Source organism: Mustela lutreola, chromosome 11 (assembly GCF_030435805.1).
Source record: "Mustela lutreola isolate mMusLut2 chromosome 11, mMusLut2.pri, whole genome shotgun sequence".
In the NCBI taxonomy this organism is placed as follows: Eukaryota; Metazoa; Chordata; class Mammalia; order Carnivora; family Mustelidae; genus Mustela; species Mustela lutreola.
In genome coordinates, this window is record NC_081300.1 from 77,253,945 (window position 1) to 77,264,560 (window position 10,616).

The window sequence follows — 10,616 nt, forward strand, 5'->3', positions numbered from 1 at the left end:
GGGTATTATGCTTAGCAAAATAAGTCAACCAGAGAAAGACACTATCATATGATCTCCCTGATATGAGGAAATGGAGGTGCAATGTGGGAAGTTTGGGGTCAGGGAAAGAGTAAATGAAACAAGATGGGATTGGGAGGGAAACAAACCATAAGAGACTCTTAATCTCACAAAACAAACTGAGAGTTGCCGGGGGCGTGGGGAGGTTAGTGAGAGGGTGGTGGGGTTATGAACATTGGGGAGGGTATGTGCTGTGGTGAGTGCTGTGAAGTGTGTAAACTTGACGATTCACAGACCTGTACCCCTGGGCTAATAATACATTATATGTTAATTTAAAAAAAGAAGAAGAAGAAGAAGGAGAAGAAAGAAGAAGAAGAAGAAGAAGAAGAAGAAGAGTATAAATCAAATGCTATGGTTTTCAGCGAAGAGTTTGTAATCAGGCATATTTTATTATAGTAACTAAGTAAAATGATGGTCGAAAATTGGAATAACAGAAAACATAAAAATCAGAGATTTTAAAAAGAGATATGGGAAAGTGCAGAGAATATAGTCAATGATATTATAATAGTGTTATATGGTGACAGATGGTGGCTATATTTGTAGGGATCATAGAATAATGTATGGAGATATTGAAAACCTGAAACCAATGAAACACTGAATATCAACTATACTCAAATAAAAAATAGTAAAAATAAAACATTTTAATTTAAAAAGATAAAAAGAGGGACAAGAATTTGAAAAGTGAATTTCAAGAAGAGTAAAGATGAGGCTAAGACATACTCTGAACCTTGAGGAAAACACCATTTTGAAAATTCTTCCCATTTTGAGAAAACTCAAATGAATCAATACCATAAAAGAACCCATTTTAACTGAGAGATGTAATGAATGCTCAAGAAATAATTTTATGACAGGATAATTCTTCCCTATGAAACAGCATACAGAAACCAGGGGAAACACCTGGATGCAAAATAAACTATACTGAAAATAAGAATTAGGAAAAAGATAAATGATGAAGGATAAGAAAATTAGACCTGTGACAGAGACCTAGTGAAGAGAATTTTTAGCTTGTGGTTTAATGTTTTTGAGGATAATCTAGAGTTCATAACTGGCTTCAGAAAGGCTGGTTGTAGGCAGTTTAGGCAGACCCCTAAGACAGGCCTACTTTGGGCAGGTGGTGTTGGAGGAGGCCATTGGGCTGGACAAAGACAAATCCAACCATTTGACTAAAGTGTCTGTGAAGATGTTGAAGTCAGATGCAACAGAGAAAGACCTGTCAAACCTAATCTCAGAAATGGAGATGATGAAGATGTTTGGAAAGCACAAGGACACCATCAACCTGCTGGGTCCTGCACACAGGACGGTCCTTCATACACTATCAGGAGTATGCCTCCAAAGACAACATACAGGAGTACCTGCAGGCCCAGAGGCCTCCTGACCGGGAGTACTGTTACAATATCAGCCACAATGCAGTAGAGCAACTCTCCTCCAAGGACCTGGTATCCTGTGCCTATCAGGTAGCCTGAGGCATGGAGTACCTTGCCTCCAAGAAGTGCATACACCAAGACCTGGCCACCAGGGAAGTGCTGGTGACAAAGGACAACATGATGAAGATCTCAGACTTCAGCCTTGCCAGAGATATCACCACATCAGTTACTATAAAAAGACAACCAAGAGTAGAGTGCCTGTGAAGTGGATGGTCCCTAAGGCCATGTTTGACCAGATCTACATCCACCAGAGTGACTTCTGGTCTTTTGGGGTGATCCTGTGCAAAATCTTCACTCTGGAAGCCTCCCATATCCTGGGCTGCCTGTGGAGGTGGTTTTCAAGCTGCTGAAGGAGTCATTTGATGGATAAGCCAATAAGTGCGCCAGAGAGGTATACACAATAATGAGGGGTGGCTGGCATGTGGTACCTTCAAGCTGCTGGTAGAAGACCTGGATCATACTGTGGCCTTGACCTCCATCCAGGAGTATCCAGACCTGTCCTTGGGCCTGGAACAATACAGTCTATGCTTTCCCAACACCCAAAGCTCCACCTGTTCCTCAGAGAAGAATTCCACCTTCTCTCATGTGCCTTTGCCCAGGTAGGCCTATCTGCCCTGACACCCAGCCCAGCTTGCCAATGGTGGACTCAAATGACTAGTATCCCTATTACTCCTGTCCAGATTCCATCATAAGCTGTAACCCTTACACCCCACCCTCCCTTCAAGACTCACTGCCTTCTCCTTTGTCCCTTTCCTACTGGCAGGAGCCAGCTGCCTACCTGAGGCCTTCACCCCTTGAAGTTCACCTCTCTTCCCCATCCTCTTCCTCCTCCTTACAACCTGCTCCTGAAAGAAAGGAATAGAGAGGCAGGTACTTGTTCGTGGCAACTTCCTTCCCTCCCATATGTTGGAGCAAGACCCCTCCCTGGAATCTGGTACTGCCTGGACGTCGAGGGAGTTGGAGATGAGGCATGCCAGTGAAAGCTGTCGGAGCTTTCCTGTTTTGGTTTTGTCTGCTTAGCAAATCATGTAAAACTGAGTTCTGGTGGCAGGGACCTAGTCCTTGGGGCTATAGCACTAGCGAGGGGAGGTCAACTGCTCTGGGCCTTGGCTAAGAGCAACCCCTGCTCCAGAGATATGGTGCCAAGGGCTTATTAATTTTGATACTAATTTGCTTTGCTGACCAAATACCTGGTATCAAAAGATGGGAAGGCAAAGACTGGAAGCAGTGTTGTGACCATGGGGTCCAGCCCCAAACTATGAAGAAAACACAAAGTGTATAAATCTGAGTAAGTATATATTTACACACCTTTTTAAATAGGTTGTTATCAAAGATTTAATCAATGGGTAATATGCTCCTCGTGGCTGGGAAGCATCAGTTGCCATATATTAAAAACAAAGAAAAGAGGTGTCTGGGTGGCTTCCTCCATAAGTGTCTCTTCTTTTCAGGTCATGATCCCAGGGATCCTGGGATGGAGCCCCACATCAGGCTCTCTGCTCCTTGGGAAACCTGCTTCTCCTTTCCCCTCTGCCCTGCTTATAGTTCCTTTTCCTGTCTCTCTGTCTGTCAAATAAATAAAATATTTTAAAAAAAGCAAGAAACAAAATGTTTTTAAAAATTTTTTTTTAAATTTTCTAGCGGTGCCTGGATGACCCAGTTGTTTAAGCAGATGTTTGCCTTTGGCTGAGGTCATGATTCCAGTGTACAGGGATCCAGCCCTGCATGGGAATACTTGCACCCCCAGGAGCTTGCTTCTTCCTCTCCCTTTGCACGTGATTCCCCCCGCTTGTGCGCTTCCTCTCTCTCTCTCTCTTGCTGTCAATAAACAAAATAAAATCTTTTAATAAATAAATAAATAAATAAATTTTTAAGCCTACTTTCAGTTTAGGTCCCTTAACAAAAATTGCTACTGCTTCATTTAAAAAAAAAAAAAAAAAACCCGATAATTTAAAAATATGCTTCCAGAGCTTACAAGCTGTTTTTTTTTTTTTTGTTTGTTGTTTTTTTTTTTTTTTTTTTTTTGGGTTAGGATTAAATATAGAAGTGCTTTAAAATGTAAAAGAAAAATATTCTATATTAACACTAATCACAGTATAACTTTGGTGGTTATATCAAGATAATGAAAAGTGATTTTAAAGCAAATTTCATTATCAGACATAAAGATCAAGTCAAAATTGCAGAAGAGTAAAAGGATGAATTCCTCAGGGAGTATAATAATTCTTGACTTTTAATACTTAATAACAGATTTGGGGATATATAGGGAAAAACTAAGAACAAAAATCATAACTTCTACCTTAGAAGAGAAATGGAAAAAAATTTCAACACCTTTATTTTAAGATTATATAGACAAACGGTCATCAAATTGGTAAGATATATAAGACTTGAACAAAATTATCAACTAACTAGATATGCTTGATATTACAGAACACTCCCAACAACCACAGACTACATATATCTTAAGCCATGATTTTCTTTGCAAAGGTCAACATTGATAATGTTCTAGTCATACCTCCGTGTACCAGGAAAGAAGTAGCATATTTCTTGAAAGACACAGCTATCAAAGCTCCATTGAGAAACCGTAATGATGGAGAAGGGGTTTGCAAATTATATATCTGATAATGGACATCTACTCTGATTATTAAAAAATGAATAAAAATAAAAACCTTACTAATAATCAAACAGAGTATCCAATTTTATATGTGAAGAAAATTATTGAAGAGACATGTCACCAAAAGGATATGGATGGCTTATAAGCAAATGACAAATTTCTCAACATTTAGACTTTAAAGAAATACAAATTAAAATCATAATGAGACATGCTTACATATACGTTTGAATGGCTAAAACTATAAAGGCTTATTGTACTTCGTCTGAGCTAGATTGAGAAGCAACAAAATATCTAAACTGTTGTTAGCATATATCATGATACCACAACTTTGGAAAATAGTTTGAATGCAAACTATGTTGCAGTTACACGAATAGCCATTTTACTTCTAGGCATTTAACCAAGAGAAACAAACCCTATGTTCGTACAAGGACTTGTATATGAATTTCATAGCAGCTTTATTTTTAAGAATTGAAAACAGTGGAAATGTTCATCAATGTCCGTCAATAGAGCAAAGACAAATTATGATCTATTCATTAAAGAGATTACTATTCAGCATCAAAATGAACTATTTACAATTGGAGATTCTCAAAGTAATGATGCTGAGAAAAGAAAAGCCAGGCAATGAATAATATATACTGTGTGATTCCATGACTATAAAAAATCTAGAAAATACAAATTTATATTTAGTCACAGTCATCAAATATATTGGTGTGATTTTAGTGCCTTCTTCTGTGCTCCCATAGCTTCCTACACTTGGATCTCCGAGCATTTGTTACACCATGTGAAAATATGGACTCTTTTTCTTTATTCTGTATTACAAGAAAAAGAATCCTTGAAATTTTATGGACATTTGAACTCTCAGTTATTAGCAGAAATTCTATCACACAGTAAGTTTCCTAATATAAAAGCCAGAGTTTTACAATGACTTCTAAGTTTTTACATGATCTAGCCACTCATTTAACCTCTGTGACCTCTTTCCCTGCTACTCTTCAGTCACTCACAGTGGCCTCCTTGCTATTCCTCAGATATGCCAGGCACGATCCAACCTTATGGCCTTCAAGATAGCCAATTCCTTTGTCTGGAGTGACCTTATTGCTGATAGTTCTGGGCAAATTCATCAGCTTTCCATACCTTTGTTCAATTGTCAGCTTCATTGTAACTACCCTGATCTTCCTATTAAAAATTTTAACTCCCCATCCCCTGCCTAGCAACCTTGATTTTTTTCACCTTGATCTAATTTTTCGTTTTCCCCATTGTACTCATCATTTTTGAATGCACTATGCAATTTTTATTAAGGTTTATATCTTTTAATTGTCTCACCCATTAAAATAAAAGTTCTACAAAGCCAAGTATTTCATTTACCAGTGTAGTCTGAAGTAATATCTGCCATATAATAGGTTCAGTAGACAATTGGTAAATTTCAGAATAAATTAATGTTGAGAATATACTGAATTTCATTAGTCATTTCAATATTTTTTTCCAAAACATAAACTATGTAAAACATACCTTAAATTTACTTTCAAAATATTTTATAGCATATAATGAACAATATACATAAGCCTTAAAGAAACAATCATATAAATAACCATTTCATACCTACTTAAAAATTGCATGATACCACACTCATAGATCCTCTCTGAATGCTCTAAAATAACCCTTCAAAGGAAATACATTTTTAAAAATAACAGTTTTTTGGCAAATAATTTAATAAAATAAAAGTTTCATTCATCTATGTAGATCTTAATAAATGTTTTTAATAGGCATGAAATTATAACTCTGAAGTGTGCTAAAATGAAACCACCTGATAAGGGTGAGAGAACAAAAATAAACATCATTTTTCCAAATAAGAGGAATTTATTACCTTTTAATCAAAGCATGTGGATTTGTTCAAACTGGCAATAAAGGAATATGGAAACACAAACCATAGAAAGTCATATTTTAGATTTCTAAAAGACTTCAAAGTGAAGAGTATACATTTTTTAAATGCTACATAATGCTACATAATGACAAGATGACAGGTTGTGACAAATAGCATTTTAAAAGCTCTACTCATAATGGAATCGAAGGTGTCATTTACCTATAATTTTATATATGTCATTAATTTACTATATCTGGATACAACATATTACCAAACAGATGTTCATCAAAGAGTAAATCATTTTTAATGGAACATAATATTCTGAACCTACATCTATTAATCATTTTTTCGATCTAACATTTACAGTATCAATAAACAATCAGTTGTTGACAAAATTTAAAAAAATAGGATAAAAAGTCGTGTTTGGAAAGTAGACTCTTTTCAAATTTGCATTTAAATGAAAATATTTGCTGATATTTTAAAAACTTTAAATATAATTTTATATATATCTGACCTATCAGATGATATAAAATTTTTGGAGAAAATATGACATATTTTTTTGATCTTGGTTGAAGGTATTAATAAAGAGCAACTGTTTGTATTATTTGTATTGTGATATCTTAGTTAATAAACATGAATAACTGGTATAAAATATATTTTTTAATTTTATTTATTTACTTGACAGAGATCACAGGAAGGCAGAGAGGCAGGCAGAGAGAGAGGAATGGAAGCAGGCTCCCTGCTGAGAAGAGAGCCCACTGTGGGACTCAATCCCAGGAACCTGGAATCATGACCTGAGCCGAAGGCAGAGATTTTAACCCGCTGAGCCACCCAGGCACTCTAAAATATGCTTTTTTTAATATATAGAATTATAGTTCTTGCCAAAATATGGAACTAGCTGGAACTGAATGCCTCCTTCAAAGTCAGCTCTGGAGAAATTATGCAAGTGTAATATAGAACTACTTTGGATATTAACCAAAAACAAAGAAATGATGATAAATTCCTTAAAAGACTCAAAGTTGCTCTTGACTGGTATGTTTAAATCTCTATTCCTGGTTTGAGGACAGGTTTTAACAGGCCTGTCACTGTAGAAATCAGCTGGATGTTTAGAGGCTATCAGAACTGTGCAAAAACCTTGAAGGGGTAAAGACTTGAAGATTCTTTAGAGAGATTAGCTCCCTAAGGCATTATTCATCCACACATTTTCCTCCAAACAATTAAGGCTGATGGGTGAGGGGCACCTGAGTGGCTCTCTCATCACGTGGATACTGGGTTAAGCCTCTGCCTTCATCTCAACTCATGGTCTCTGGGTCCTGGGATTCAGCCCCACATCGGGCTCTGCTCAAAAGGAAGCCTGCTTCCCTCCCTGCTTGCCTGCCTCTCTGCTTACTTGTAATCTCTCTCTCTCTCTCTCTCTCTCTGTGTTCAATAAGTAAATAAAATCTTAAAAAAAGGAAGATGGATGATAAATTATGAAAACTGCTCCCTCCAAATGATGCTTTTTCATAAGGATTTAAGAATTTAAAATTGTAAGAATTTAAAATGGAAACTATATCGTAGGATTTATTTTATAGAATAACATCAAGTGAAGGCAGTTATTATTAGTTCTGAAGTATTTGTGATTCTAAATTCTTGGCCCAATTAGTAAATTTATTTTTAAACTCTCCCATGGAGTGGTGATTGGCCTTCAGTCTTTCATTGATGTACATCATTGGGTCAAATGAGATGTGTGTGCCCAGAACTATAATCTTCTTTGTATTTTACTGGAGATGGCATTTCCAAGTTTTGTTCAATTGAATTTGGACAGATGTTTTTATAGTCACTTCTAGAGTCGGCCCTGGAGAATATCTTCCTTTTTTTCTCTTCCCAATTCTCTGAAAAACCCTGACTATTTCACATTATCACATTGATATCACAATTCAAGTTTTTCCAAACACTAGAGCTGCAAAATAGAAGGAAGCTACTCAGAATGTAATGCTATTGTGAATGATTGAGAAAGAAAACATTATTATAATTAAGCTACCAGGTTTCAATGTATTTTATTGTTGCTTAGAAAATCCTAGTATACCCAGACTTTACAGAGATTTGATGATCCTAAGAGGAGCTGAACTCTTGGACCATAATAACTATGCACATAAAAAGTACAATTACTTACCTAAAAAAGATAATGTGGTTAACTTTATATGGCAATCCAAGTGTTATTGGAACAGGAATTAAAAAAATAGCTTGGGGCACCTAGGTGGCTCAGTGGATTAAGCCACTGCCTTCAGCTCAGGTCATGATCTCAGGGTCCTGGGATCAAGTCCTGCATCAGGCTCTCTGCTCAGCAGGGAGTCTACTTCTCTCTCTCTCTCTCTCTCTCTCTCTCTCTGCCTGCCCTCCGTCTACTTGTGATCTCTCTCTGTCAAATAAATAAATAAATAAAATCTTTAAAAAAAAAAAAGAATGACTGTACTTTTAAAAAATAGCTTAAAAAGGGCGCCTGGGTGGCTCAGTGGGTTAAGCCGCTGCCTTTGGTTCAGGTCATGATCTCAGGGTCCTGGGATCAAGCCCCACATCGGGCTTTCTGCTCAGCCGGTAGCCTGCTTCCCTTCCTCTCTCTCTGCCCGCCTCTCTGCCTACTTGTGATCTCTCACTGTCAAATAAATAAATAAAATATTTTAAAAAGTAGCTTAATCATATATGATAAAATAATGATATATATATACAAAGCAAAGAAAGATTCTATACTGTGAATATAATTTAAGTGAAAATTGTTGAAATAAAGAATACAATAAATGGAGACTAAGATTAATATAGCTGTAAAATGAATAAATGAGTTGGGGAAAACAAACAAACAAACAAATTAATGACTTCTGCCCAAATGCAGCAGAAGAGGAAAAAAAAATTTAAATACGTACTGAGATAAATTTTGGAAAATTAAAGAAAGATGAAAGATACCAGACTTAAAATGATGCCAAACATGAGAAATCAGATACAAAACAAAACAAAAACCACACACACAAAAAACCACTCATATATATTATGGTGAGTTTTAAGAATATCAAAAACAGGGAAGAGCATAAATGATGCCCAAGACAAGAACAGATCACCTAAAATGTACAAGAATAATACTGACAGCAGAATTCTCAATAGTAATAGCATATAAAGGAGACAGCTGGGTGTTTGTATAGATGGAAAAGATATTTGAAACTAGATATTATACATCAAGCCAAATTATTGATTAAATGTAAGCGCACAGTAAAAATACAATGAAGCATGTTAGGTCTTAGAACATTTATCACACAGAGACACACATTTTAGAAAACTTCCTTGGAGGACAGCTCAATTTAGATAGAGAAAACAGAATTATGTACTCAAAGGCACATTTTGAAGGAAGGATTGAATATAGTCTGCACTGAAAATATTCTTTAATTGTATGTTCTGAATTTCCTAAATTTAAGAAGTATTTGTTCAAATATTTAATATTTAAATAAATCCTAGGAGACTTTTTCTTGGATTCTGGAAAATCAGTCCATTTGTATACAAATCTCTTTGTCACTGATGGAAATTTTGATAGCCCTTAACGGTGGAATGCCTAATGTATTGTTACAGCAATTGTGATTTGCCAATACATGGGTGATGTGTGTGTTGTGTGTGTTTATTTTTATTTTAGATGGTTTTACACTTCTATGAGATTTTTAAGTAGACATAATTTTAATAAATTATGATTTGTTGAAATTTATCTGAGGTTATATATAATAAAATGAAATTTGTGTGACCTAAAGAAGTGCGTCTCCATTTTTTTTTTAAGAGTAGACTGGTCTTGGTTTGCCTGGGTGGCTCAGTGGATTAAGCTGCTGCCTTCGGCTCAGGTCATGATCTCAGGGTCCTGGGATCGAGTCCCGCATCGGGCTCTATGCTCAGCGGGGAGCCTGATTCCCTCTCTCTCTCTCTGCCTGCCTCTCCGACTACTTGTGATCTCTCTGTCAAATAAATAAATAAAATCTTAAAAAAAAGAAAGAGTAGACTGGTCTTTAAAAATTGTCCAAAGAAGTACATTATATTCATTATTAAATTTGATAATATACAATAAAGTATTTATGTCATATGGAACCATATCAAATTCTACTATTAATTCATATTAATAATTACCATAAGAGGAAAAAGGGATATTTTTCAAAATGAAAATTAGTGTATTTTTCAGGATATGATATAGTGTTATTCACTGAACAGAGGGAACAAATGTCAAAGTTTAACACAGTTTACAGAATGTTTTAACATAAATTGAAATTTAAATCTGACCAAATTTCACAGTTTTAAGTAAAATGATAGCACTTTAAATCCTTGAAAAGTGGTAAGTGACCCAAAACATTGCTTAGAAAAACAAATTTAACACTACACTAGTCTGAGATGGTTATGTGATGGTACAACTTGCCATTGTGTATCATCAAATGGTATATTTTTTTCTTTTGGTTTTGTCATTATATTTTATTTTAGCCATTCTGATAAGTGTGTAGTGATATCTCAGTGTCATTTTAATTGCATTTCCTTGATGTCTAATTATGTCAAATTATATTATTTGGATGTTTAATGTTCTGAGCTTTCTCAGTTCAAGACCATGAAGCCACTTAGGAAAAATATAGTTGCAGATGCACTCATAGACCAACTCTTATTTAGAAATAAGAAC